Source organism: Pimephales promelas, chromosome 16 (genome assembly GCF_988280905.1).
Source record: "Pimephales promelas chromosome 16, fPimPro1.hap1.1, whole genome shotgun sequence".
Classification (NCBI taxonomy): Eukaryota; Metazoa; Chordata; class Actinopteri; order Cypriniformes; family Leuciscidae; genus Pimephales; species Pimephales promelas.
The window spans coordinates 4,928,984-4,953,916 of record NC_142784.1 but is presented as its reverse complement, the minus strand read 5'-3'; the positions used below and the strand labels follow the sequence as shown (position 1 = coordinate 4,953,916).

Below are 24,933 nucleotides of genomic sequence, written 5' to 3'. Positions count from 1 at the left end.
AAATGTAGCCCATTAATTCGACCCAGGTGGGACTTGAACCCACAATCTCCAGCTCCGGAGGCTGATGCCTTATCCATTAGGCCACTGGGCCTTGTCTGCCAAGCTTCGCGTTTGATCTGTAAAATGACTTCAAGTGGTTTCTTTCAGGTCGGGTTCCGTCTTTGAGGTGAACTTCAATGAATTTGTGGCGCCCTCCCGAAAGACTTGCTTTCGGCGAGGCTCGTTGGTCTAGGGGTATGATTCTCGCTTTGGGTGCGAGAGGTCCCGGGTTCAAATCCCGGACGAGCCCAGCGGCTTTGGAACAAGCAGCTAGTTGGCTCTGACCTTTTGCAGCACTGAGCCAAACTCAAAACTGTCGTGGTTTTAAAATCCTTACTGCTTCTTGAGTTCACCTGTACTACTACAGAGCCAAGATTCAGCCGGACGAGAAGCGGATATTTCCTTACACAGAACGTACTCTGAATAGTTGCCTGCCAGGGAGTGCGGCTTCCTAACCACAAACGCTTTCTATTAAAACCAGTTCCCGCCCATTCTGTTGGAGGCCGGCGTTTGGTGACTTTACAAGTGTATGCAAGTAGCCCTTCCCTTCATCAGCCAGGCTCGTTGGTCTAGGGGTATATGATTCTCGCTGTGGGTGCGAGAGGTCCAGGGTTCAAATCACGGATGAGGCCAGCAGTCTCCGCAGGAGCAGCCTGTTGGCTCCCTCCTTTGGAGCACTGAACCTAAATCAAAACTTCTGTGCTTTTGAAATCCTTAAGGCTGCTTGTCTTCATCTGTACTCCAATTTAGCCAAAAGTCAGCCAGGTGACAAGTGTTTATTTCCTTCACAGAACGTCCTCACAATCGCTGCCTGCCAGGGAGTACGGCTCCCTAACGACAAACGTTTTGTATTAAAACTAGTGCCTGCCCATTCTGTTAAAGGCCAGCGTTCAGTGACCGTACAAGTGTGTGCAAGTAGCCCAAACGCTCATTAATCAGGCTCGTTGGTCTAGGGGTATGTTTCTCGCTTCGGGTGCGAGACGTCCCGGGTTCAAATCCCGGACGAGCCCAGCAGTTTCAGAACAAGCAGCCATTTGGCTCATTTCGTTGCAGCACTGAGCTGAACTCAAAACTGTTGTGGTCTTGAAATCCTTGCTGCTGCTTGTGTTCATCTGTACTATAACTCAGCCCAGAATTTCTTTATTTAGAAAAGTGACAGTGTACATTAGTCAACATTCATGAATGCAGATGGACCCAAATTAGTCCCAAGGTTAGTTTTCATCGGTAGTGCCTTTTCCAGATGTTATTAGGCCTAAAACTAGAGAAAAGGGTAAAATATTACAAAAATAATAGAACTAGAACTTGTAAACCACTCTGGAAAAAAATAGTCCGAGGCCTGATCCGTCAGGCTCGTTGGTCTAGGGGTATGATTCTCGCTTAGGGTGCGAGAGGTCCCGGGTTCAAATCCCGGACGAGCCCTCTCACCTTTAGTGTGAGTTCAAGGATTCTCTGAGTCTGTTTGCTGTTGCTGCTTTTCTCTATCAGCCACTTCATATCTTGCCATTTATTGCAAGCCACATAGTACTTGACGTCACATGCATCTGCCAAATTAAAGTGTTTGCAGGCCTGTAGCTGTCGTAGTGGGATACAAACTATTTTATATCGCTCTTAATTGAATTACCGCTCTTTGGCAGAAACGCTGAGCACAGGTATACTTGTTGCTCTGGTAGGGCAGATGCACGGGCAGGACAGATCAGAACAGAGTGACGCACACAAAAACCCAACACAGCTATCAGAAGTTTGTCTGGTTCTACGCTAATTCAGATCTTGCTGTCATCATGGCTATAGGCTTGCTTTTAACAAACCATCCTTGAATTTGTCGAACGGCAATCTTAAATGTAGCCCATTAATTCGACCCAGGTGGGACTTGAACCCACAATCTCCAGCTCCGGAGGCTGATGCCTTATCCATTAGGCCACTGGGCCTTGTCTGCCAAGCTTCGCGTTTGATCTGTAAAATGACTTCAAGTGGTTTCTTTCAGGTCGGGTTCCGTCTTTGAGGTGAACTTCAATGAATTTGTGGCGCCCTCCCGAAAGACTTGCTTTCGGCGAGGCTCGTCGGTCTAGGGGTATGATTCTCGCTTTGGGTGCGAGAGGTCCCGGGTTCAAATCCCGGACGAGCCCAGCGGCTTTGGAACAAGCAGCTAGTTGGCTCTGACCTTTTGCAGCACTGAGCCAAACTCAAAACTGTCGTGGTTTTAAAATCCTTACTGCTTCTTGAGTTCACCTGTACTACTACAGAGCCAAGATTCAGCCGGACGAGAAGCGGATATTTCCTTACACAGAACGTACTCTGAATAGTTGCCTGCCAGGGAGTGCGGCTTCCTAACCACAAACGCTTTCTATTAAAACCAGTTCCCGCCCATTCTGTTGGAGGCCGGCGTTTGGTGACTTTACAAGTGTATGCAAGTAGCCCTTCCCTTCATCAGCCAGGCTCGTTGGTCTAGGGGTATATGATTCTCGCTGTGGGTGCGAGAGGTCCAGGGTTCAAATCACGGATGAGGCCAGCAGTCTCCGCAGGAGCAGCCTGTTGGCTCCCTCCTTTGGAGCACTGAACCTAAATCAAAACTTCTGTGCTTTTGAAATCCTTAAGGCTGCTTGTCTTCATCTGTACTCCAATTTAGCCAAAAGTCAGCCAGGTGACAAGTGTTTATTTCCTTCACAGAACGTCCTCACAATCGCTGCCTGCCAGGGAGTACGGCTCCCTAACGACAAACGTTTTGTATTAAAACTAGTGCCTGCCCATTCTGTTAAAGGCCAGCGTTCAGTGACTGTACAAGTGTGTGCAAGTAGCCCAAACGCTCATTAATCAGGCTCGTTGGTCTAGGGGTATGTTTCTCGCTTCGGGTGCGAGACGTCCCGGGTTCAAATCCCGGACGAGCCCAGCAGTTTCAGAACAAGCAGCCATTTGGCTCATTTCGTTGCAGCACTGAGCTGAACTCAAAACTGTTGTGGTCTTGAAATCCTTGCTGCTGCTTGTGTTCATCTGTACTATAACTCAGCCCAGAATTTCTTTATTTAGAAAAGTGACAGTGTACATTAGTCAACATTCATGAATGCAGATGGACCCAAATTAGTCCCAAGGTTAGTTTTCATCGGTAGTGCCTTTGCCAGATGTTATTAGGCCTAAAACTAGAGAAAAGGGTAAAATATTACAAAAATAATAGAACTAGAACTTGTAAACCACTCTGGAAAAAAATAGTCCGAGGCCTGATCCGTCAGGCTCGTTGGTCTAGGGGTATGATTCTCGCTTAGGGTGCGAGAGGTCCCGGGTTCAAATCCCGGACGAGCCCTCTCACCTTTAGTGTGAGTTCAAGGATTCTCTGAGTCTGTTTGCTGTTGCTGCTTTTCTCTATCAGCCACTTCATATCTTGCCATTTATTGCAAGCCACATAGTACTTGACGTCACATGCATCGGCCAAATTAAAGTGTTTGCAGGCCTGTAGCTGTCGTAGTGGGATACAAACTATTTTATATCGCTCTTAATTGAATTACCGCTCTTTGGCAGAAACGCTGAGCACAGGTATACTTGTTGCTCTGGTAGGGCAGATCCGGCACGGGCAGGACAGATCAGAACAGAGTGACGCACACAAAAACCCAACACAGCTATCAGAAGTTTGTCTGGTTCTACGCTAATTCAGATCTTGCTGTCATCATGGCTATAGGCTTGCTTTTAACAAACCATCCTTGAATTTGTCGAACGGCAATCTTAAATGTAGCCCATTAATTCGACCCAGGTGGGACTTGAACCCACAATCTCCAGCTCCGGAGGCTGATGCCTTATCCATTAGGCCACTGGGCCTTGTCTGCCAAGCTTCGCGTTTGATCTGTAAAATGACTTCAAGTGGTTTCTTTCAGGTCGGGTTCCGTCTTTGAGGTGAACTTCAATGAATTTGTGGCGCCCTCCCGAAAGACTTGCTTTCGGCGAGGCTCGTTGGTCTAGGGGTATGATTCTCGCTTTGGGTGCGAGAGGTCCCGGGTTCAAATCCCGGACGAGCCCAGCGGCTTTGGAACAAGCAGCTAGTTGGCTCTGACCTTTTGCAGCACTGAGCCAAACTCAAAACTGTCGTGGTTTTAAAATCCTTACTGCTTCTTGAGTTCACCTGTACTACTACAGAGCCAAGATTCAGCCGGACGAGAAGCGGATATTTCCTTACACAGAACGTACTCTGAATAGTTGCCTGCCAGGGAGTGCGGCTTCCTAACCACAAACGCTTTCTATTAAAACCAGTTCCCGCCCATTCTGTTGGAGGCCGGCGTTTGGTGACTTTACAAGTGTATGCAAGTAGCCCTTCCCTTCATCAGCCAGGCTCGTTGGTCTAGGGGTATATGATTCTCGCTGTGGGTGCGAGAGGTCCAGGGTTCAAATCACGGATGAGGCCAGCAGTCTCCGCAGGAGCAGCCTGTTGGCTCCCTCCTTTGGAGCACTGAACCTAAATCAAAACTTCTGTGCTTTTGAAATCCTTAAGGCTGCTTGTCTTCATCTGTACTCCAATTTAGCCAAAAGTCAGCCAGGTGACAAGTGTTTATTTCCTTCACAGAACGTCCTCACAATCGCTGCCTGCCAGGGAGTACGGCTCCCTAACGACAAACGTTTTGTATTAAAACTAGTGCCTGCCCATTCTGTTAAAGGCCAGCGTTCAGTGACTGTACAAGTGTGTGCAAGTAGCCCAAACGCTCATTAATCAGGCTCGTTGGTCTAGGGGTATGTTTCTCGCTTCGGGTGCGAGACGTCCCGGGTTCAAATCCCGGACGAGCCCAGCAGTTTCAGAACAAGCAGCCATTTGGCTCATTTCGTTGCAGCACTGAGCTGAACTCAAAACTGTTGTGGTCTTGAAATCCTTGCTGCTGCTTGTGTTCATCTGTACTATAACTCAGCCCAGAATTTCTTTATTTAGAAAAGTGACAGTGTACATTAGTCAACATTCATGAATGCAGATGGACCCAAATTAGTCCCAAGGTTAGTTTTCATCGGTAGTGCCTTTGCCAGATGTTATTAGGCCTAAAACTAGAGAAAAGGGTAAAATATTACAAAAATAATAGAACTAGAACTTGTAAACCACTCTGGAAAAAAATAGTCCGAGGCCTGATCCGTCAGGCTCGTTGGTCTAGGGGTATGATTCTCGCTTAGGGTGCGAGAGGTCCCGGGTTCAAATCCCGGACGAGCCCTCTCACCTTTAGTGTGAGTTCAAGGATTCTCTGAGTCTGTTTGCTGTTGCTGCTTTTCTCTATCAGCCACTTCATATCTTGCCATTTATTGCAAGCCACATAGTACTTGACGTCACATGCATCGGCCAAATTAAAGTGTTTGCAGGCCTGTAGCTGTCGTAGTGGGATACAAACTATTTTATATCGCTCTTAATTGAATTACCGCTCTTTGGCAGAAACGCTGAGCACAGGTATACTTGTTGCTCTGGTAGGGCAGATCCGGCACGGGCAGGACAGATCAGAACAGAGTGACGCACACAAAAACCCAACACAGCTATCAGAAGTTTGTCTGGTTCTACGCTAATTCAGATCTTGCTGTCATCATGGCTATAGGCTTGCTTTTAACAAACCATCCTTGAATTTGTCGAACGGCAATCTTAAATGTAGCCCATTAATTCGACCCAGGTGGGACTTGAACCCACAATCTCCAGCTCCGGAGGCTGATGCCTTATCCATTAGGCCACTGGGCCTTGTCTGCCAAGCTTCGCGTTTGATCTGTAAAATGACTTCAAGTGGTTTCTTTCAGGTCGGGTTCCGTCTTTGAGGTGAACTTCAATGAATTTGTGGCGCCCTCCCGAAAGACTTGCTTTCGGCGAGGCTCGTTGGTCTAGGGGTATGATTCTCGCTTTGGGTGCGAGAGGTCCCGGGTTCAAATCCCGGACGAGCCCAGCGGCTTTGGAACAAGCAGCTAGTTGGCTCTGACCTTTTGCAGCACTGAGCCAAACTCAAAACTGTCGTGGTTTTAAAATCCTTACTGCTTCTTGAGTTCACCTGTACTACTACAGAGCCAAGATTCAGCCGGACGAGAAGCGGATATTTCCTTACACAGAACGTACTCTGAATAGTTGCCTGCCAGGGAGTGCGGCTTCCTAACCACAAACGCTTTCTATTAAAACCAGTTCCCGCCCATTCTGTTGGAGGCCGGCGTTTGGTGACTTTACAAGTGTATGCAAGTAGCCCTTCCCTTCATCAGCCAGGCTCGTTGGTCTAGGGGTATATGATTCTCGCTGTGGGTGCGAGAGGTCCAGGGTTCAAATCACGGATGAGGCCAGCAGTCTCCGCAGGAGCAGCCTGTTGGCTCCCTCCTTTGGAGCACTGAACCTAAATCAAAACTTCTGTGCTTTTGAAATCCTTAAGGCTGCTTGTCTTCATCTGTACTCCAATTTAGCCAAAAGTCAGCCAGGTGACAAGTGTTTATTTCCTTCACAGAACGTCCTCACAATCGCTGCCTGCCAGGGAGTACGGCTCCCTAACGACAAACGTTTTGTATTAAAACTAGTGCCTGCCCATTCTGTTAAAGGCCAGCGTTCAGTGACTGTACAAGTGTGTGCAAGTAGCCCAAACGCTCATTAATCAGGCTCGTTGGTCTAGGGGTATGTTTCTCGCTTCGGGTGCGAGACGTCCCGGGTTCAAATCCCGGACGAGCCCAGCAGTTTCAGAACAAGCAGCCATTTGGCTCATTTCGTTGCAGCACTGAGCTGAACTCAAAACTGTTGTGGTCTTGAAATCCTTGCTGCTGCTTGTGTTCATCTGTACTATAACTCAGCCCAGAATTTCTTTATTTAGAAAAGTGACAGTGTACATTAGTCAACATTCATGAATGCAGATGGACCCAAATTAGTCCCAAGGTTAGTTTTCATCGGTAGTGCCTTTGCCAGATGTTATTAGGCCTAAAACTAGAGAAAAGGGTAAAATATTACAAAAATAATAGAACTAGAACTTGTAAACCACTCTGGAAAAAAATAGTCCGAGGCCTGATCCGTCAGGCTCGTTGGTCTAGGGGTATGATTCTCGCTTAGGGTGCGAGAGGTCCCGGGTTCAAATCCCGGACGAGCCCTCTCACCTTTAGTGTGAGTTCAAGGATTCTCTGAGTCTGTTTGCTGTTGCTGCTTTTCTCTATCAGCCACTTCATATCTTGCCATTTATTGCAAGCCACATAGTACTTGACGTCACATGCATCGGCCAAATTAAAGTGTTTGCAGGCCTGTAGCTGTCGTAGTGGGATACAAACTATTTTATATCGCTCTTAATTGAATTACCGCTCTTTGGCAGAAACGCTGAGCACAGGTATACTTGTTGCTCTGGTAGGGCAGATCCGGCACGGGCAGGACAGATCAGAACAGAGTGACGCACACAAAAACCCAACACAGCTATCAGAAGTTTGTCTGGTTCTACGCTAATTCAGATCTTGCTGTCATCATGGCTATAGGCTTGCTTTTAACAAACCATCCTTGAATTTGTCGAACGGCAATCTTAAATGTAGCCCATTAATTCGACCCAGGTGGGACTTGAACCCACAATCTCCAGCTCCGGAGGCTGATGCCTTATCCATTAGGCCACTGGGCCTTGTCTGCCAAGCTTCGCGTTTGATCTGTAAAATGACTTCAAGTGGTTTCTTTCAGGTCGGGTTCCGTCTTTGAGGTGAACTTCAATGAATTTGTGGCGCCCTCCCGAAAGACTTGCTTTCGGCGAGGCTCGTTGGTCTAGGGGTATGATTCTCGCTTTGGGTGCGAGAGGTCCCGGGTTCAAATCCCGGACGAGCCCAGCGGCTTTGGAACAAGCAGCTAGTTGGCTCTGACCTTTTGCAGCACTGAGCCAAACTCAAAACTGTCGTGGTTTTAAAATCCTTACTGCTTCTTGAGTTCACCTGTACTACTACAGAGCCAAGATTCAGCCGGACGAGAAGCGGATATTTCCTTACACAGAACGTACTCTGAATAGTTGCCTGCCAGGGAGTGCGGCTTCCTAACCACAAACGCTTTCTATTAAAACCAGTTCCCGCCCATTCTGTTGGAGGCCGGCGTTTGGTGACTTTACAAGTGTATGCAAGTAGCCCTTCCCTTCATCAGCCAGGCTCGTTGGTCTAGGGGTATATGATTCTCGCTGTGGGTGCGAGAGGTCCAGGGTTCAAATCACGGATGAGGCCAGCAGTCTCCGCAGGAGCAGCCTGTTGGCTCCCTCCTTTGGAGCACTGAACCTAAATCAAAACTTCTGTGCTTTTGAAATCCTTAAGGCTGCTTGTCTTCATCTGTACTCCAATTTAGCCAAAAGTCAGCCAGGTGACAAGTGTTTATTTCCTTCACAGAACGTCCTCACAATCGCTGCCTGCCAGGGAGTACGGCTCCCTAACGACAAACGTTTTGTATTAAAACTAGTGCCTGCCCATTCTGTTAAAGGCCAGCGTTCAGTGACTGTACAAGTGTGTGCAAGTAGCCCAAACGCTCATTAATCAGGCTCGTTGGTCTAGGGGTATGTTTCTCGCTTCGGGTGCGAGACGTCCCGGGTTCAAATCCCGGACGAGCCCAGCAGTTTCAGAACAAGCAGCCATTTGGCTCATTTCGTTGCAGCACTGAGCTGAACTCAAAACTGTTGTGGTCTTGAAATCCTTGCTGCTGCTTGTGTTCATCTGTACTATAACTCAGCCCAGAATTTCTTTATTTAGAAAAGTGACAGTGTACATTAGTCAACATTCATGAATGCAGATGGACCCAAATTAGTCCCAAGGTTAGTTTTCATCGGTAGTGCCTTTGCCAGATGTTATTAGGCCTAAAACTAGAGAAAAGGGTAAAATATTACAAAAATAATAGAACTAGAACTTGTAAACCACTCTGGAAAAAAATAGTCCGAGGCCTGATCCGTCAGGCTCGTTGGTCTAGGGGTATGATTCTCGCTTAGGGTGCGAGAGGTCCCGGGTTCAAATCCCGGACGAGCCCTCTCACCTTTAGTGTGAGTTCAAGGATTCTCTGAGTCTGTTTGCTGTTGCTGCTTTTCTCTATCAGCCACTTCATATCTTGCCATTTATTGCAAGCCACATAGTACTTGACGTCACATGCATCGGCCAAATTAAAGTGTTTGCAGGCCTGTAGCTGTCGTAGTGGGATACAAACTATTTTATATCGCTCTTAATTGAATTACCGCTCTTTGGCAGAAACGCTGAGCACAGGTATACTTGTTGCTCTGGTAGGGCAGATCCGGCACGGGCAGGACAGATCAGAACAGAGTGACGCACACAAAAACCCAACACAGCTATCAGAAGTTTGTCTGGTTCTACGCTAATTCAGATCTTGCTGTCATCATGGCTATAGGCTTGCTTTTAACAAACCATCCTTGAATTTGTCGAACGGCAATCTTAAATGTAGCCCATTAATTCGACCCAGGTGGGACTTGAACCCACAATCTCCAGCTCCGGAGGCTGATGCCTTATCCATTAGGCCACTGGGCCTTGTCTGCCAAGCTTCGCGTTTGATCTGTAAAATGACTTCAAGTGGTTTCTTTCAGGTCGGGTTCCGTCTTTGAGGTGAACTTCAATGAATTTGTGGCGCCCTCCCGAAAGACTTGCTTTCGGCGAGGCTCGTTGGTCTAGGGGTATGATTCTCGCTTTGGGTGCGAGAGGTCCCGGGTTCAAATCCCGGACGAGCCCAGCGGCTTTGGAACAAGCAGCTAGTTGGCTCTGACCTTTTGCAGCACTGAGCCAAACTCAAAACTGTCGTGGTTTTAAAATCCTTACTGCTTCTTGAGTTCACCTGTACTACTACAGAGCCAAGATTCAGCCGGACGAGAAGCGGATATTTCCTTACACAGAACGTACTCTGAATAGTTGCCTGCCAGGGAGTGCGGCTTCCTAACCACAAACGCTTTCTATTAAAACCAGTTCCCGCCCATTCTGTTGGAGGCCGGCGTTTGGTGACTTTACAAGTGTATGCAAGTAGCCCTTCCCTTCATCAGCCAGGCTCGTTGGTCTAGGGGTATATGATTCTCGCTGTGGGTGCGAGAGGTCCAGGGTTCAAATCACGGATGAGGCCAGCAGTCTCCGCAGGAGCAGCCTGTTGGCTCCCTCCTTTGGAGCACTGAACCTAAATCAAAACTTCTGTGCTTTTGAAATCCTTAAGGCTGCTTGTCTTCATCTGTACTCCAATTTAGCCAAAAGTCAGCCAGGTGACAAGTGTTTATTTCCTTCACAGAACGTCCTCACAATCGCTGCCTGCCAGGGAGTACGGCTCCCTAACGACAAACGTTTTGTATTAAAACTAGTGCCTGCCCATTCTGTTAAAGGCCAGCGTTCAGTGACTGTACAAGTGTGTGCAAGTAGCCCAAACGCTCATTAATCAGGCTCGTTGGTCTAGGGGTATGTTTCTCGCTTCGGGTGCGAGACGTCCCGGGTTCAAATCCCGGACGAGCCCAGCAGTTTCAGAACAAGCAGCCATTTGGCTCATTTCGTTGCAGCACTGAGCTGAACTCAAAACTGTTGTGGTCTTGAAATCCTTGCTGCTGCTTGTGTTCATCTGTACTATAACTCAGCCCAGAATTTCTTTATTTAGAAAAGTGACAGTGTACATTAGTCAACATTCATGAATGCAGATGGACCCAAATTAGTCCCAAGGTTAGTTTTCATCGGTAGTGCCTTTGCCAGATGTTATTAGGCCTAAAACTAGAGAAAAGGGTAAAATATTACAAAAATAATAGAACTAGAACTTGTAAACCACTCTGGAAAAAAATAGTCCGAGGCCTGATCCGTCAGGCTCGTTGGTCTAGGGGTATGATTCTCGCTTAGGGTGCGAGAGGTCCCGGGTTCAAATCCCGGACGAGCCCTCTCACCTTTAGTGTGAGTTCAAGGATTCTCTGAGTCTGTTTGCTGTTGCTGCTTTTCTCTATCAGCCACTTCATATCTTGCCATTTATTGCAAGCCACATAGTACTTGACGTCACATGCATCGGCCAAATTAAAGTGTTTGCAGGCCTGTAGCTGTCGTAGTGGGATACAAACTATTTTATATCGCTCTTAATTGAATTACCGCTCTTTGGCAGAAACGCTGAGCACAGGTATACTTGTTGCTCTGGTAGGGCAGATCCGGCACGGGCAGGACAGATCAGAACAGAGTGACGCACACAAAAACCCAACACAGCTATCAGAAGTTTGTCTGGTTCTACGCTAATTCAGATCTTGCTGTCATCATGGCTATAGGCTTGCTTTTAACAAACCATCCTTGAATTTGTCGAACGGCAATCTTAAATGTAGCCCATTAATTCGACCCAGGTGGGACTTGAACCCACAATCTCCAGCTCCGGAGGCTGATGCCTTATCCATTAGGCCACTGGGCCTTGTCTGCCAAGCTTCGCGTTTGATCTGTAAAATGACTTCAAGTGGTTTCTTTCAGGTCGGGTTCCGTCTTTGAGGTGAACTTCAATGAATTTGTGGCGCCCTCCCGAAAGACTTGCTTTCGGCGAGGCTCGTTGGTCTAGGGGTATGATTCTCGCTTTGGGTGCGAGAGGTCCCGGGTTCAAATCCCGGACGAGCCCAGCGGCTTTGGAACAAGCAGCTAGTTGGCTCTGACCTTTTGCAGCACTGAGCCAAACTCAAAACTGTCGTGGTTTTAAAATCCTTACTGCTTCTTGAGTTCACCTGTACTACTACAGAGCCAAGATTCAGCCGGACGAGAAGCGGATATTTCCTTACACAGAACGTACTCTGAATAGTTGCCTGCCAGGGAGTGCGGCTTCCTAACCACAAACGCTTTCTATTAAAACCAGTTCCCGCCCATTCTGTTGGAGGCCGGCGTTTGGTGACTTTACAAGTGTATGCAAGTAGCCCTTCCCTTCATCAGCCAGGCTCGTTGGTCTAGGGGTATATGATTCTCGCTGTGGGTGCGAGAGGTCCAGGGTTCAAATCACGGATGAGGCCAGCAGTCTCCGCAGGAGCAGCCTGTTGGCTCCCTCCTTTGGAGCACTGAACCTAAATCAAAACTTCTGTGCTTTTGAAATCCTTAAGGCTGCTTGTCTTCATCTGTACTCCAATTTAGCCAAAAGTCAGCCAGGTGACAAGTGTTTATTTCCTTCACAGAACGTCCTCACAATCGCTGCCTGCCAGGGAGTACGGCTCCCTAACGACAAACGTTTTGTATTAAAACTAGTGCCTGCCCATTCTGTTAAAGGCCAGCGTTCAGTGACCGTACAAGTGTGTGCAAGTAGCCCAAACGCTCATTAATCAGGCTCGTTGGTCTAGGGGTATGTTTCTCGCTTCGGGTGCGAGACGTCCCGGGTTCAAATCCCGGACGAGCCCAGCAGTTTCAGAACAAGCAGCCATTTGGCTCATTTCGTTGCAGCACTGAGCTGAACTCAAAACTGTTGTGGTCTTGAAATCCTTGCTGCTGCTTGTGTTCATCTGTGCTATAACTCAGCCCAGAATTTCTTTATTTAGAAAAGTGACAGTGTACATTAGTCAACATTCATGAATGCAGATGGACCCAAATTAGTCCCAAGGTTAGTTTTCATCGGTAGTGCCTTTGCCAGATGTTATTAGGCCTAAAACTAGAGAAAAGGGTAAAATATTACAAAAATAATAGAACTAGAACTTGTAAACCACTCTGGAAAAAAATAGTCCGAGGCCTGATCCGTCAGGCTCGTTGGTCTAGGGGTATGATTCTCGCTTAGGGTGCGAGAGGTCCCGGGTTCAAATCCCGGACGAGCCCTCTCACCTTTAGTGTGAGTTCAAGGATTCTCTGAGTCTGTTTGCTGTTGCTGCTTTTCTCTATCAGCCACTTCATATCTTGCCATTTATTGCAAGCCACATAGTACTTGACGTCACATGCATCGGCCAAATTAAAGTGTTTGCAGGCCTGTAGCTGTCGTAGTGGGATACAAACTATTTTATATCGCTCTTAATTGAATTACCGCTCTTTGGCAGAAACGCTGAGCACAGGTATACTTGTTGCTCTGGTAGGGCAGATCCTGCACGGGCAGGACAGATCAGAACAGAGTGACGCACACAAAAACCCAACACAGCTATCAGAAGTTTGTCTGGTTCTACGCTAATTCAGATCTTGCTGTCATCATGGCTATAGGCTTGCTTTTAACAAACCATCCTTGAATTTGTCGAACGGCAATCTTAAATGTAGCCCATTAATTCGACCCAGGTGGGACTTGAACCCACAATCTCCAGCTCCGGAGGCTGATGCCTTATCCATTAGGCCACTGGGCCTTGTCTGCCAAGCTTCGCGTTTGATCTGTAAAATGACTTCAAGTGGTTTCTTTCAGGTCGGGTTCCGTCTTTGAGGTGAACTTCAATGAATTTGTGGCGCCCTCCCGAAAGACTTGCTTTCGGCGAGGCTCGTTGGTCTAGGGGTATGATTCTCGCTTTGGGTGCGAGAGGTCCCGGGTTCAAATCCCGGACGAGCCCAGCGGCTTTGGAACAAGCAGCTAGTTGGCTCTGACCTTTTGCAGCACTGAGCCAAACTCAAAACTGTCGTGGTTTTAAAATCCTTACTGCTTCTTGAGTTCACCTGTACTACTACAGAGCCAAGATTCAGCCGGACGAGAAGCGGATATTTCCTTACACAGAACGTACTCTGAATAGTTGCCTGCCAGGGAGTGCGGCTTCCTAACCACAAACGCTTTCTATTAAAACCAGTTCCCGCCCATTCTGTTGGAGGCCGGCGTTTGGTGACTTTACAAGTGTATGCAAGTAGCCCTTCCCTTCATCAGCCAGGCTCGTTGGTCTAGGGGTATATGATTCTCGCTGTGGGTGCGAGAGGTCCAGGGTTCAAATCACGGATGAGGCCAGCAGTCTCCGCAGGAGCAGCCTGTTGGCTCCCTCCTTTGGAGCACTGAACCTAAATCAAAACTTCTGTGCTTTTGAAATCCTTAAGGCTGCTTGTCTTCATCTGTACTCCAATTTAGCCAAAAGTCAGCCAGGTGACAAGTGTTTATTTCCTTCACAGAACGTCCTCACAATCGCTGCCTGCCAGGGAGTACGGCTCCCTAACGACAAACGTTTTGTATTAAAACTAGTGCCTGCCCATTCTGTTAAAGGCCAGCGTTCAGTGACCGTACAAGTGTGTGCAAGTAGCCCAAACGCTCATTAATCAGGCTCGTTGGTCTAGGGGTATGTTTCTCGCTTCGGGTGCGAGACGTCCCGGGTTCAAATCCCGGACGAGCCCAGCAGTTTCAGAACAAGCAGCCATTTGGCTCATTTCGTTGCAGCACTGAGCTGAACTCAAAACTGTTGTGGTCTTGAAATCCTTGCTGCTGCTTGTGTTCATCTGTGCTATAACTCAGCCCAGAATTTCTTTATTTAGAAAAGTGACAGTGTACATTAGTCAACATTCATGAATGCAGATGGACCCAAATTAGTCCCAAGGTTAGTTTTCATCGGTAGTGCCTTTGCCAGATGTTATTAGGCCTAAAACTAGAGAAAAGGGTAAAATATTACAAAAATAATAGAACTAGAACTTGTAAACCACTCTGGAAAAAAATAGTCCGAGGCCTGATCCGTCAGGCTCGTTGGTCTAGGGGTATGATTCTCGCTTAGGGTGCGAGAGGTCCCGGGTTCAAATCCCGGACGAGCCCTCTCACCTTTAGTGTGAGTTCAAGGATTCTCTGAGTCTGTTTGCTGTTGCTGCTTTTCTCTATCAGCCACTTCATATCTTGCCATTTATTGCAAGCCACATAGTACTTGACGTCACATGCATCGGCCAAATTAAAGTGTTTGCAGGCCTGTAGCTGTCGTAGTGGGATACAAACTATTTTATATCGCTCTTAATTGAATTACCGCTCTTTGGCAGAAACGCTGAGCACAGGTATACTTGTTGCTCTGGTAGGGCAGATCCTGCACGGGCAGGACAGATCAGAACAGAGTGACGCACACAAAAACCCAACACAGCTATCAGAAGTTTGTCTGGTTCTACGCTAATTCAGATCTTGCTGTCATCATGGCTATAGGCTTGCTTTTAACAAACCATCCTTGAATTTGTCGAACGGCAATCTTAAATGTAGCCCATTAATTCGACCCAGGTGGGACTTGAACCCACAATCTCCAGCTCCGGAGGCTGATGCCTTATCCATTAGGCCACTGGGCCTTGTCTGCCAAGCTTCGCGTTTGATCTGTAAAATGACTTCAAGTGGTTTCTTTCAGGTCGGGTTCCGTCTTTGAGGTGAACTTCAATGAATTTGTGGCGCCCTCCCGAAAGACTTGCTTTCGGCGAGGCTCGTTGGTCTAGGGGTATGATTCTCGCTTTGGGTGCGAGAGGTCCCGGGTTCAAATCCCGGACGAGCCCAGCGGCTTTGGAACAAGCAGCTAGTTGGCTCTGACCTTTTGCAGCACTGAGCCAAACTCAAAACTGTCGTGGTTTTAAAATCCTTACTGCTTCTTGAGTTCACCTGTACTACTACAGAGCCAAGATTCAGCCGGACGAGAAGCGGATATTTCCTTACACAGAACGTACTCTGAATAGTTGCCTGCCAGGGAGTGCGGCTTCCTAACCACAAACGCTTTCTATTAAAACCAGTTCCCGCCCATTCTGTTGGAGGCCGGCGTTTGGTGACTTTACAAGTGTATGCAAGTAGCCCTTCCCTTCATCAGCCAGGCTCGTTGGTCTAGGGGTATATGATTCTCGCTGTGGGTGCGAGAGGTCCAGGGTTCAAATCACGGATGAGGCCAGCAGTCTCCGCAGGAGCAGCCTGTTGGCTCCCTCCTTTGGAGCACTGAACCTAAATCAAAACTTCTGTGCTTTTGAAATCCTTAAGGCTGCTTGTCTTCATCTGTACTCCAATTTAGCCAAAAGTCAGCCAGGTGACAAGTGTTTATTTCCTTCACAGAACGTCCTCACAATCGCTGCCTGCCAGGGAGTACGGCTCCCTAACGACAAACGTTTTGTATTAAAACTAGTGCCTGCCCATTCTGTTAAAGGCCAGCGTTCAGTGACCGTACAAGTGTGTGCAAGTAGCCCAAACGCTCATTAATCAGGCTCGTTGGTCTAGGGGTATGTTTCTCGCTTCGGGTGCGAGACGTCCCGGGTTCAAATCCCGGACGAGCCCAGCAGTTTCAGAACAAGCAGCCATTTGGCTCATTTCGTTGCAGCACTGAGCTGAACTCAAAACTGTTGTGGTCTTGAAATCCTTGCTGCTGCTTGTGTTCATCTGTACTATAACTCAGCCCAGAATTTCTTTATTTAGAAAAGTGACAGTGTACATTAGTCAACATTCATGAATGCAGATGGACCCAAATTAGTCCCAAGGTTAGTTTTCATCGGTAGTGCCTTTTCCAGATGTTATTAGGCCTAAAACTAGAGAAAAGGGTAAAATATTACAAAAATAATAGAACTAGAACTTGTAAACCACTCTGGAAAAAAATAGTCCGAGGCCTGATCCGTCAGGCTCGTTGGTCTAGGGGTATGATTCTCGCTTAGGGTGCGAGAGGTCCCGGGTTCAAATCCCGGACGAGCCCTCTCACCTTTAGTGTGAGTTCAAGGATTCTCTGAGTCTGTTTGCTGTTGCTGCTTTTCTCTATCAGCCACTTCATATCTTGCCATTTATTGCAAGCCACATAGTACTTGACGTCACATGCATCTGCCAAATTAAAGTGTTTGCAGGCCTGTAGCTGTCGTAGTGGGATACAAACTATTTTATATCGCTCTTAATTGAATTACCGCTCTTTGGCAGAAACGCTGAGCACAGGTATACTTGTTGCTCTGGTAGGGCAGATGCACGGGCAGGACAGATCAGAACAGAGTGACGCACACAAAAACCCAACACAGCTATCAGAAGTTTGTCTGGTTCTACGCTAATTCAGATCTTGCTGTCATCATGGCTATAGGCTTGCTTTTAACAAACCATCCTTGAATTTGTCGAACGGCAATCTTAAATGTAGCCCATTAATTCGACCCAGGTGGGACTTGAACCCACAATCTCCAGCTCCGGAGGCTGATGCCTTATCCATTAGGCCACTGGGCCTTGTCTGCCAAGCTTCGCGTTTGATCTGTAAAATGACTTCAAGTGGTTTCTTTCAGGTCGGGTTCCGTCTTTGAGGTGAACTTCAATGAATTTGTGGCGCCCTCCCGAAAGACTTGCTTTCGGCGAGGCTCGTCGGTCTAGGGGTATGATTCTCGCTTTGGGTGCGAGAGGTCCCGGGTTCAAATCCCGGACGAGCCCAGCGGCTTTGGAACAAGCAGCTAGTTGGCTCTGACCTTTTGCAGCACTGAGCCAAACTCAAAACTGTCGTGGTTTTAAAATCCTTACTGCTTCTTGAGTTCACCTGTACTACTACAGAGCCAAGATTCAGCCGGACGAGAAGCGGATATTTCCTTACACAGAACGTACTCTGAATAGTTGCCTGCCAGGGAGTGCGGCTTCCTAACCACAAACGCTTTCTATTAAAACCAGTTCCCGCCCATTCTGTTGGAGGCCGGCGTTTGGTGACTTTACAAGTGTATGCAAGTAGCCCTTCCCTTCATCAGCCAGGCTCGTTGGTCTAGGGGTATATGATTCTCGCTGTGGGTGCGAGAGGTCCAGGGTTCAAATCACGGATGAGGCCAGCAGTCTCCGCAGGAGCAGCCTGTTGGCTCCCTCCTTTGGAGCACTGAACCTAAATCAAAACTTCTGTGCTTTTGAAATCCTTAAGGCTGCTTGTCTTCATCTGTACTCCAATTTAGCCAAAAGTCAGCCAGGTGACAAGTGTTTATTTCCTTCACAGAACGTCCTCACAATCGCTGCCTGCCAGGGAGTACGGCTCCCTAACGACAAACGTTTTGTATTAAAACTAGTGCCTGCCCATTCTGTTAAAGGCCAGCGTTCAGTGACTGTACAAGTGTGTGCAAGTAGCCCAAACGCTCATTAATCAGGCTCGTTGGTCTAGGGGTATGTTTCTCGCTTCGGGTGCGAGACGTCCCGGGTTCAAATCCCGGACGAGCCCAGCAGTTTCAGAACAAGCAGCCATTTGGCTCATTTCGTTGCAGCACTGAGCTGAACTCAAAACTGTTGTGGTCTTGAAATCCTTGCTGCTGCTTGTGTTCATCTGTACTATAACTCAGCCCAGAATTTCTTTATTTAGAAAAGTGACAGTGTACATTAGTCAACATTCATGAATGCAGATGGACCCAAATTAGTCCCAAGGTTAGTTTTCATCGGTAGTGCCTTTGCCAGATGTTATTAGGCCTAAAACTAGAGAAAAGGGTAAAATATTACAAAAATAATAGAACTAGAACTTGTAAACCACTCTGGAAAAAAATAGTCCGAGGCCTGATCCGTCAGGCTCGTTGGTCTAGGGGTATGATTCTCGCTTAGGGTGCGAGAGGTCCCGGGTTCAAATCCCGGACGAGCCCTCTCACCTTTAGTGTGAGTTCAAGGATTCTCTGAGTCTGTTTGCTGTTGCTGCTTTTCTCTATCAGCCACTTCATATCTTGCCATTTATTGCAAGCCACATAGTACTTGACGTCACATGCATCGGCCAAATTAAAGTGTTTGCAGGCCTGTAGCTGTCGTAGTGGGATACAAACTATTTTATATCGCTCTTAATTGAATTACCGCTCTTTGGCAGAAACGCTGAGCACAGGTATACTTGTTGCTCTGGTAGGGCAGATCCGGCACGGGCAGGACAGATCAGAACAGAGTGACGCACACAAAAACCCAACACAGCTATCAGAAGTTTGTCTGGTTCTACGCTAATTCAGATCTTGCTGTCATCATGGCTATAGGCTTGCTTTTAACAAACCATCCTTGAATTTGTCGAACGGCAATCTTAAATGTAGCCCATTAATTCGACCCAGGTGGGACTTGAACCCACAATCTCCAGCTCCGGAGGCTGATGCCTTATCCATTAGGCCACTGGGCCTTGTCTGCCAAGCTTCGCGTTTGATCTGTAAAATGACTTCAAGTGGTTTCTTTCAGGTCGGGTTCCGTCTTTGAGGTGAACTTCAATGAATTTGTGGCGCCCTCCCGAAAGACTTGCTTTCGGCGAGGCTCGTTGGTCTAGGGGTATGATTCTCGCTTTGGGTGCGAGAGGTCCCGGGTTCAAATCCCGGACGAGCCCAGCGGCTTTGGAACAAGCAGCTAGTTGGCTCTGACCTTTTGCAGCACTGAGCCAAACTCAAAACTGTCGTGGTTTTAAAATCCTTACTGCTTCTTGAGTTCACCTGTACTACTACAGAGCCAAGATTCAGCCGGACGAGAAGCGGATATTTCCTTACACAGAACGTACTCTGAATAGTTGCCTGCCAGGGAGTGCGGCTTCCTAACCACAAACGCTTTCTATTAAAACCAGTTCCCGCCCATTCTGTTGGAGGCCGGCGTTTGGTGACTTTACAAGTGTATGCAAGTAGCCCTTCCCTTCATCAGCCAGGCTCGTTGGTCTAGGGGTATATGATTCTCGCTGTGGGTGCGAGAGGTCCAGGGTTCAAATCACGGATGAGGCCAGCAGTCTCCGCAGGAGCAGCCTGTTGGCTCCCTCCTTTGGAGCACTGAACCTAAATCAAAACTTCTGTGCTTTTGAAATCCTTAAGGCTGCTTGTCTTCATCTGTACTCCAATTTAGCCAAAAGTCAGCCAGGTGACAAGTGTTTATTTCCTTCACAGAACGTCCTCACAATCGCTGCCTGCCAGGGAGTACGGCTCCCTAACGACAAACGTTTTGTATTAAAACTAGTGCCTGCCCATTCTGTTAAAGGCCAGCGTTCAGTGACCGTACAAGTGTGTGCAAGTAGCCCAAACGCTCATTAATCAGGCTCGTTGGTCTAGGGGTATGTTTCTCGCTTCGGGTGCGAGACGTCCCGGGTTCAAATCCCGGACGAGCCCAGCAGTTTCAGAACAAGCAGCCATTTGGCTCATTTCGTTGCAGCACTGAGCTGAACTCAAAACTGTTGTGGTCTTGAAATCCTTGCTGCTGCTTGTGTTCATCTGTACTATAACTCAGCCCAGAATTTCTTTATTTAGAAAAGTGACAGTGTACATTAGTCAACATTCATGAATGCAGATGGACCCAAATTAGTCCCAAGGTTAGTTTTCATCGGTAGTGCCTTTGCCAGATGTTATTAGGCCTAAAACTAGAGAAAAGGGTAAAATATTACAAAAATAATAGAACTAGAACTTGTAAACCACTCTGGAAAAAAATAGTCCGAGGCCTGATCCGTCAGGCTCGTTGGTCTAGGGGTATGATTCTCGCTTAGGGTGCGAGAGGTCCCGGGTTCAAATCCCGGACGAGCCCTCTCACCTTTAGTGTGAGTTCAAGGATTCTCTGAGTCTGTTTGCTGTTGCTGCTTTTCTCTATCAGCCACTTCATATCTTGCCATTTATTGCAAGCCACATAGTACTTGACGTCACATGCATCGGCCAAATTAAAGTGTTTGCAGGCCTGTAGCTGTCGTAGTGGGATACAAACTATTTTATATCGCTCTTAATTGAATTACCGCTCTTTGGCAGAAACGCTGAGCACAGGTATACTTGTTGCTCTGGTAGGGCAGATCCTGCACGGGCAGGACAGATCAGAACAGAGTGACGCACACAAAAACCCAACACAGCTATCAGAAGTTTGTCTGGTTCTACGCTAATTCAGATCTTGCTGTCATCATGGCTATAGGCTTGCTTTTAACAAACCATCCTTGAATTTGTCGAACGGCAATCTTAAATGTAGCCCATTAATTCGACCCAGGTGGGACTTGAACCCACAATCTCCAGCTCCGGAGGCTGATGCCTTATCCATTAGGCCACTGGGCCTTGTCTGCCAAGCTTCGCGTTTGATCTGTAAAATGACTTCAAGTGGTTTCTTTCAGGTCGGGTTCCGTCTTTGAGGTGAACTTCAATGAATTTGTGGCGCCCTCCCGAAAGACTTGCTTTCGGCGAGGCTCGTTGGTCTAGGGGTATGATTCTCGCTTTGGGTGCGAGAGGTCCCGGGTTCAAATCCCGGACGAGCCCAGCGGCTTTGGAACAAGCAGCTAGTTGGCTCTGACCTTTTGCAGCACTGAGCCAAACTCAAAACTGTCGTGGTTTTAAAATCCTTACTGCTTCTTGAGTTCACCTGTACTACTACAGAGCCAAGATTCAGCCGGACGAGAAGCGGATATTTCCTTACACAGAACGTACTCTGAATAGTTGCCTGCCAGGGAGTGCGGCTTCCTAACCACAAACGCTTTCTATTAAAACCAGTTCCCGCCCATTCTGTTGGAGGCCGGCGTTTGGTGACTTTACAAGTGTATGCAAGTAGCCCTTCCCTTCATCAGCCAGGCTCGTTGGTCTAGGGGTATATGATTCTCGCTGTGGGTGCGAGAGGTCCAGGGTTCAAATCACGGATGAGGCCAGCAGTCTCCGCAGGAGCAGCCTGTTGGCTCCCTCCTTTGGAGCACTGAACCTAAATCAAAACTTCTGTGCTTTTGAAATCCTTAAGGCTGCTTGTCTTCATCTGTACTCCAATTTAGCCAAAAGTCAGCCAGGTGACAAGTGTTTATTTCCTTCACAGAACGTCCTCACAATCGCTGCCTGCCAGGGAGTACGGCTCCCTAACGACAAACGTTTTGTATTAAAACTAGTGCCTGCCCATTCTGTTAAAGGCCAGCGTTCAGTGACTGTACAAGTGTGTGCAAGTAGCCCAAACGCTCATTAATCAGGCTCGTTGGTCTAGGGGTATGTTTCTCGCTTCGGGTGCGAGACGTCCCGGGTTCAAATCCCGGACGAGCCCAGCAGTTTCAGAACAAGCAGCCATTTGGCTCATTTCGTTGCAGCACTGAGCTGAACTCAAAACTGTTGTGGTCTTGAAATCCTTGCTGCTGCTTGTGTTCATCTGTGCTATAACTCAGCCCAGAATTTCTTTATTTAGAAAAGTGACAGTGTACATTAGTCAACATTCATGAATGCAGATGGACCCAAATTAGTCCCAAGGTTAGTTTTCATCGGTAGTGCCTTTGCCAGATGTTATTAGGCCTAAAACTAGAGAAAAGGGTAAAATATTACAAAAATAATAGAACTAGAACTTGTAAACCACTCTGGAAAAAAATAGTCCGAGGCCTGATCCGTCAGGCTCGTTGGTCTAGGGGTATGATTCTCGCTTAGGGTGCGAGAGGTCCCGGGTTCAAATCCCGGACGAGCCCTCTCACCTTTAGTGTGAGTTCAAGGATTCTCTGAGTCTGTTTGCTGTTGCTGCTTTTCTCTATCAGCCACTTCATATCTTGACATTTATTGCAAGCCACATAGTACTTGACGTCACATGCATCGGCCAAATTAAAGTGTTTGCAGGCCTGTAGCTGTCGTAGTGGGATACAAACTATTTTATATCGCTCTTAATTGAATTACCGCTCTTTGGCAGAAACGCTGAGCACAGGTATACTTGTTGCTCTGGTAGGGCAGATCCTGCACGGGCAGGACAGATCAGAACAGAGTGACGCACACAAAAACCCAACACAGCTATCAGAAGTTTGTCTGGTTCTACGCTAATTCAGATCTTGCTGTCATCATGGCTATAGGCTTGCTTTTAACAAACCATCCTTGAATTTGTCGAACGGCAATCTTAAATGTAGCCCATTAATTCGACCCAGGTGGGACTTGAACCCACAATCTCCAGCTCCGGAGGCTGATGCCTTATCCATTAGGCCACTGGGCCTTGTCTGCCAAGCTTCGCGTTTGATCTGTAAAATGACTTCAAGTGGTTTCTTTCAGGTCGGGTTCCGTCTTTGAGGTGAACTTCAATGAATTTGTGGCGCCCTCCCGAAAGACTTGCTTTCGGCGAGGCTCGTTGGTCTAGGGGTATGATTCTCGCTTTGGGTGCGAGAGGTCCCGGGTTCAAATCCCGGACGAGCCCAGCGGCTTTGGAACAAGCAGCTAGTTGGCTCTGACCTTTTGCAGCACTGAGCCAAACTCAAAACTGTCGTGGTTTTAAAATCCTTACTGCTTCTTGAGTTCACCTGTACTACTACAGAGCCAAGATTCAGCCGGACGAGAAGCGGATATTTCCTTACACAGAACGTACTCTGAATAGTTGCCTGCCAGGGAGTGCGGCTTCCTAACCACAAACGCTTTCTATTAAAACCAGTTCCCGCCCATTCTGTTGGAGGCCGGCGTTTGGTGACTTTACAAGTGTATGCAAGTAGCCCTTCCCTTCATCAGCCAGGCTCGTTGGTCTAGGGGTATATGATTCTCGCTGTGGGTGCGAGAGGTCCAGGGTTCAAATCACGGATGAGGCCAGCAGTCTCCGCAGGAGCAGCCTGTTGGCTCCCTCCTTTGGAGCACTGAACCTAAATCAAAACTTCTGTGCTTTTGAAATCCTTAAGGCTGCTTGTCTTCATCTGTACTCCAATTTAGCCAAAAGTCAGCCAGGTGACAAGTGTTTATTTCCTTCACAGAACGTCCTCACAATCGCTGCCTGCCAGGGAGTACGGCTCCCTAACGACAAACGTTTTGTATTAAAACTAGTGCCTGCCCATTCTGTTAAAGGCCAGCGTTCAGTGACCGTACAAGTGTGTGCAAGTAGCCCAAACGCTCATTAATCAGGCTCGTTGGTCTAGGGGTATGTTTCTCGCTTCGGGTGCGAGACGTCCCGGGTTCAAATCCCGGACGAGCCCAGCAGTTTCAGAACAAGCAGCCATTTGGCTCATTTCGTTGCAGCACTGAGCTGAACTCAAAACTGTTGTGGTCTTGAAATCCTTGCTGCTGCTTGTGTTCATCTGTACTATAACTCAGCCCAGAATTTCTTTATTTAGAAAAGTGACAGTGTACATTAGTCAACATTCATGAATGCAGATGGACCCAAATTAGTCCCAAGGTTAGTTTTCATCGGTAGTGCCTTTTCCAGATGTTATTAGGCCTAAAACTAGAGAAAAGGGTAAAATATTACAAAAATAATAGAACTAGAACTTGTAAACCACTCTGGAAAAAAATAGTCCGAGGCCTGATCCGTCAGGCTCGTTGGTCTAGGGGTATGATTCTCGCTTAGGGTGCGAGAGGTCCCGGGTTCAAATCCCGGACGAGCCCTCTCACCTTTAGTGTGAGTTCAAGGATTCTCTGAGTCTGTTTGCTGTTGCTGCTTTTCTCTATCAGCCACTTCATATCTTGCCATTTATTGCAAGCCACATAGTACTTGACGTCACATGCATCTGCCAAATTAAAGTGTTTGCAGGCCTGTAGCTGTCGTAGTGGGATACAAACTATTTTATATCGCTCTTAATTGAATTACCGCTCTTTGGCAGAAACGCTGAGCACAGGTATACTTGTTGCTCTGGTAGGGCAGATGCACGGGCAGGACAGATCAGAACAGAGTGACGCACACAAAAACCCAACACAGCTATCAGAAGTTTGTCTGGTTCTACGCTAATTCAGATCTTGCTGTCATCATGGCTATAGGCTTGCTTTTAACAAACCATCCTTGAATTTGTCGAACGGCAATCTTAAATGTAGCCCATTAATTCGACCCAGGTGGGACTTGAACCCACAATCTCCAGCTCCGGAGGCTGATGCCTTATCCATTAGGCCACTGGGCCTTGTCTGCCAAGCTTCGCGTTTGATCTGTAAAATGACTTCAAGTGGTTTCTTTCAGGTCGGGTTCCGTCTTTGAGGTGAACTTCAATGAATTTGTGGCGCCCTCCCGAAAGACTTGCTTTCGGCGAGGCTCGTCGGTCTAGGGGTATGATTCTCGCTTTGGGTGCGAGAGGTCCCGGGTTCAAATCCCGGACGAGCCCAGCGGCTTTGGAACAAGCAGCTAGTTGGCTCTGACCTTTTGCAGCACTGAGCCAAACTCAAAACTGTCGTGGTTTTAAAATCCTTACTGCTTCTTGAGTTCACCTGTACTACTACAGAGCCAAGATTCAGCCGGACGAGAAGCGGATATTTCCTTACACAGAACGTACTCTGAATAGTTGCCTGCCAGGGAGTGCGGCTTCCTAACCACAAACGCTTTCTATTAAAACCAGTTCCCGCCCATTCTGTTGGAGGCCGGCGTTTGGT

General features: G+C 47.7%; 1 protein-coding gene and 54 non-coding genes across 55 annotated transcripts in view; 40 read left to right on the top strand and 15 right to left on the bottom strand.

Annotated features, from left to right (window-relative positions):
- Nucleotides 1–24,933, bottom strand: part of LOC148971945 (uncharacterized) — a 443,851-nt gene that overhangs the window by 95,070 nt on the left and 323,848 nt on the right. The window lies entirely within an intron of this gene.
- Nucleotides 19–91, bottom strand: trnar-ccg (transfer RNA arginine (anticodon CCG)). Its single transcript has one exon. It is a non-coding gene; the product is annotated as a tRNA-Arg (tRNA).
- Nucleotides 218–289, top strand: trnap-ugg (transfer RNA proline (anticodon UGG)). Its single transcript has one exon. It is a non-coding gene; the product is annotated as a tRNA-Pro (tRNA).
- Nucleotides 978–1,049, top strand: trnap-cgg (transfer RNA proline (anticodon CGG)). Its single transcript has one exon. It is a non-coding gene; the product is annotated as a tRNA-Pro (tRNA).
- On the top strand, nt 1,387–1,458 carry trnap-agg (transfer RNA proline (anticodon AGG)). The gene has a single exon. It is a non-coding gene; the product is annotated as a tRNA-Pro (tRNA).
- Nucleotides 1,892–1,964, bottom strand: trnar-ccg (transfer RNA arginine (anticodon CCG)). Its single transcript has one exon. It is a non-coding gene; the product is annotated as a tRNA-Arg (tRNA).
- Nucleotides 2,091–2,162, top strand: trnap-ugg (transfer RNA proline (anticodon UGG)). Its single transcript has one exon. It is a non-coding gene; the product is annotated as a tRNA-Pro (tRNA).
- On the top strand, nt 2,851–2,922 carry trnap-cgg (transfer RNA proline (anticodon CGG)). The gene has a single exon. It is a non-coding gene; the product is annotated as a tRNA-Pro (tRNA).
- Nucleotides 3,260–3,331, top strand: trnap-agg (transfer RNA proline (anticodon AGG)). Its single transcript has one exon. It is a non-coding gene; the product is annotated as a tRNA-Pro (tRNA).
- trnar-ccg (transfer RNA arginine (anticodon CCG)) lies at nt 3,768–3,840 on the bottom strand. The gene has a single exon. It is a non-coding gene; the product is annotated as a tRNA-Arg (tRNA).
- On the top strand, nt 3,967–4,038 carry trnap-ugg (transfer RNA proline (anticodon UGG)). The gene has a single exon. It is a non-coding gene; the product is annotated as a tRNA-Pro (tRNA).
- On the top strand, nt 4,727–4,798 carry trnap-cgg (transfer RNA proline (anticodon CGG)). Its single transcript has one exon. It is a non-coding gene; the product is annotated as a tRNA-Pro (tRNA).
- Nucleotides 5,136–5,207, top strand: trnap-agg (transfer RNA proline (anticodon AGG)). Its single transcript has one exon. It is a non-coding gene; the product is annotated as a tRNA-Pro (tRNA).
- On the bottom strand, nt 5,644–5,716 carry trnar-ccg (transfer RNA arginine (anticodon CCG)). Its single transcript has one exon. It is a non-coding gene; the product is annotated as a tRNA-Arg (tRNA).
- Nucleotides 5,843–5,914, top strand: trnap-ugg (transfer RNA proline (anticodon UGG)). Its single transcript has one exon. It is a non-coding gene; the product is annotated as a tRNA-Pro (tRNA).
- On the top strand, nt 6,603–6,674 carry trnap-cgg (transfer RNA proline (anticodon CGG)). The gene has a single exon. It is a non-coding gene; the product is annotated as a tRNA-Pro (tRNA).
- On the top strand, nt 7,012–7,083 carry trnap-agg (transfer RNA proline (anticodon AGG)). The gene has a single exon. It is a non-coding gene; the product is annotated as a tRNA-Pro (tRNA).
- On the bottom strand, nt 7,520–7,592 carry trnar-ccg (transfer RNA arginine (anticodon CCG)). The gene has a single exon. It is a non-coding gene; the product is annotated as a tRNA-Arg (tRNA).
- trnap-ugg (transfer RNA proline (anticodon UGG)) lies at nt 7,719–7,790 on the top strand. The gene has a single exon. It is a non-coding gene; the product is annotated as a tRNA-Pro (tRNA).
- On the top strand, nt 8,479–8,550 carry trnap-cgg (transfer RNA proline (anticodon CGG)). The gene has a single exon. It is a non-coding gene; the product is annotated as a tRNA-Pro (tRNA).
- On the top strand, nt 8,888–8,959 carry trnap-agg (transfer RNA proline (anticodon AGG)). Its single transcript has one exon. It is a non-coding gene; the product is annotated as a tRNA-Pro (tRNA).
- trnar-ccg (transfer RNA arginine (anticodon CCG)) lies at nt 9,396–9,468 on the bottom strand. Its single transcript has one exon. It is a non-coding gene; the product is annotated as a tRNA-Arg (tRNA).
- trnap-ugg (transfer RNA proline (anticodon UGG)) lies at nt 9,595–9,666 on the top strand. Its single transcript has one exon. It is a non-coding gene; the product is annotated as a tRNA-Pro (tRNA).
- trnap-cgg (transfer RNA proline (anticodon CGG)) lies at nt 10,355–10,426 on the top strand. Its single transcript has one exon. It is a non-coding gene; the product is annotated as a tRNA-Pro (tRNA).
- trnap-agg (transfer RNA proline (anticodon AGG)) lies at nt 10,764–10,835 on the top strand. Its single transcript has one exon. It is a non-coding gene; the product is annotated as a tRNA-Pro (tRNA).
- trnar-ccg (transfer RNA arginine (anticodon CCG)) lies at nt 11,272–11,344 on the bottom strand. Its single transcript has one exon. It is a non-coding gene; the product is annotated as a tRNA-Arg (tRNA).
- On the top strand, nt 11,471–11,542 carry trnap-ugg (transfer RNA proline (anticodon UGG)). The gene has a single exon. It is a non-coding gene; the product is annotated as a tRNA-Pro (tRNA).
- Nucleotides 12,231–12,302, top strand: trnap-cgg (transfer RNA proline (anticodon CGG)). Its single transcript has one exon. It is a non-coding gene; the product is annotated as a tRNA-Pro (tRNA).
- Nucleotides 12,640–12,711, top strand: trnap-agg (transfer RNA proline (anticodon AGG)). Its single transcript has one exon. It is a non-coding gene; the product is annotated as a tRNA-Pro (tRNA).
- Nucleotides 13,148–13,220, bottom strand: trnar-ccg (transfer RNA arginine (anticodon CCG)). Its single transcript has one exon. It is a non-coding gene; the product is annotated as a tRNA-Arg (tRNA).
- On the top strand, nt 13,347–13,418 carry trnap-ugg (transfer RNA proline (anticodon UGG)). Its single transcript has one exon. It is a non-coding gene; the product is annotated as a tRNA-Pro (tRNA).
- On the top strand, nt 14,107–14,178 carry trnap-cgg (transfer RNA proline (anticodon CGG)). The gene has a single exon. It is a non-coding gene; the product is annotated as a tRNA-Pro (tRNA).
- On the top strand, nt 14,516–14,587 carry trnap-agg (transfer RNA proline (anticodon AGG)). The gene has a single exon. It is a non-coding gene; the product is annotated as a tRNA-Pro (tRNA).
- On the bottom strand, nt 15,024–15,096 carry trnar-ccg (transfer RNA arginine (anticodon CCG)). The gene has a single exon. It is a non-coding gene; the product is annotated as a tRNA-Arg (tRNA).
- Nucleotides 15,223–15,294, top strand: trnap-ugg (transfer RNA proline (anticodon UGG)). The gene has a single exon. It is a non-coding gene; the product is annotated as a tRNA-Pro (tRNA).
- On the top strand, nt 15,983–16,054 carry trnap-cgg (transfer RNA proline (anticodon CGG)). Its single transcript has one exon. It is a non-coding gene; the product is annotated as a tRNA-Pro (tRNA).
- trnap-agg (transfer RNA proline (anticodon AGG)) lies at nt 16,392–16,463 on the top strand. The gene has a single exon. It is a non-coding gene; the product is annotated as a tRNA-Pro (tRNA).
- On the bottom strand, nt 16,897–16,969 carry trnar-ccg (transfer RNA arginine (anticodon CCG)). Its single transcript has one exon. It is a non-coding gene; the product is annotated as a tRNA-Arg (tRNA).
- trnap-ugg (transfer RNA proline (anticodon UGG)) lies at nt 17,096–17,167 on the top strand. Its single transcript has one exon. It is a non-coding gene; the product is annotated as a tRNA-Pro (tRNA).
- On the top strand, nt 17,856–17,927 carry trnap-cgg (transfer RNA proline (anticodon CGG)). Its single transcript has one exon. It is a non-coding gene; the product is annotated as a tRNA-Pro (tRNA).
- trnap-agg (transfer RNA proline (anticodon AGG)) lies at nt 18,265–18,336 on the top strand. Its single transcript has one exon. It is a non-coding gene; the product is annotated as a tRNA-Pro (tRNA).
- Nucleotides 18,773–18,845, bottom strand: trnar-ccg (transfer RNA arginine (anticodon CCG)). Its single transcript has one exon. It is a non-coding gene; the product is annotated as a tRNA-Arg (tRNA).
- trnap-ugg (transfer RNA proline (anticodon UGG)) lies at nt 18,972–19,043 on the top strand. Its single transcript has one exon. It is a non-coding gene; the product is annotated as a tRNA-Pro (tRNA).
- On the top strand, nt 19,732–19,803 carry trnap-cgg (transfer RNA proline (anticodon CGG)). Its single transcript has one exon. It is a non-coding gene; the product is annotated as a tRNA-Pro (tRNA).
- trnap-agg (transfer RNA proline (anticodon AGG)) lies at nt 20,141–20,212 on the top strand. The gene has a single exon. It is a non-coding gene; the product is annotated as a tRNA-Pro (tRNA).
- Nucleotides 20,649–20,721, bottom strand: trnar-ccg (transfer RNA arginine (anticodon CCG)). Its single transcript has one exon. It is a non-coding gene; the product is annotated as a tRNA-Arg (tRNA).
- trnap-ugg (transfer RNA proline (anticodon UGG)) lies at nt 20,848–20,919 on the top strand. Its single transcript has one exon. It is a non-coding gene; the product is annotated as a tRNA-Pro (tRNA).
- trnap-cgg (transfer RNA proline (anticodon CGG)) lies at nt 21,608–21,679 on the top strand. Its single transcript has one exon. It is a non-coding gene; the product is annotated as a tRNA-Pro (tRNA).
- trnap-agg (transfer RNA proline (anticodon AGG)) lies at nt 22,017–22,088 on the top strand. The gene has a single exon. It is a non-coding gene; the product is annotated as a tRNA-Pro (tRNA).
- trnar-ccg (transfer RNA arginine (anticodon CCG)) lies at nt 22,525–22,597 on the bottom strand. The gene has a single exon. It is a non-coding gene; the product is annotated as a tRNA-Arg (tRNA).
- trnap-ugg (transfer RNA proline (anticodon UGG)) lies at nt 22,724–22,795 on the top strand. The gene has a single exon. It is a non-coding gene; the product is annotated as a tRNA-Pro (tRNA).
- trnap-cgg (transfer RNA proline (anticodon CGG)) lies at nt 23,484–23,555 on the top strand. Its single transcript has one exon. It is a non-coding gene; the product is annotated as a tRNA-Pro (tRNA).
- trnap-agg (transfer RNA proline (anticodon AGG)) lies at nt 23,893–23,964 on the top strand. Its single transcript has one exon. It is a non-coding gene; the product is annotated as a tRNA-Pro (tRNA).
- trnar-ccg (transfer RNA arginine (anticodon CCG)) lies at nt 24,398–24,470 on the bottom strand. Its single transcript has one exon. It is a non-coding gene; the product is annotated as a tRNA-Arg (tRNA).
- trnap-ugg (transfer RNA proline (anticodon UGG)) lies at nt 24,597–24,668 on the top strand. Its single transcript has one exon. It is a non-coding gene; the product is annotated as a tRNA-Pro (tRNA).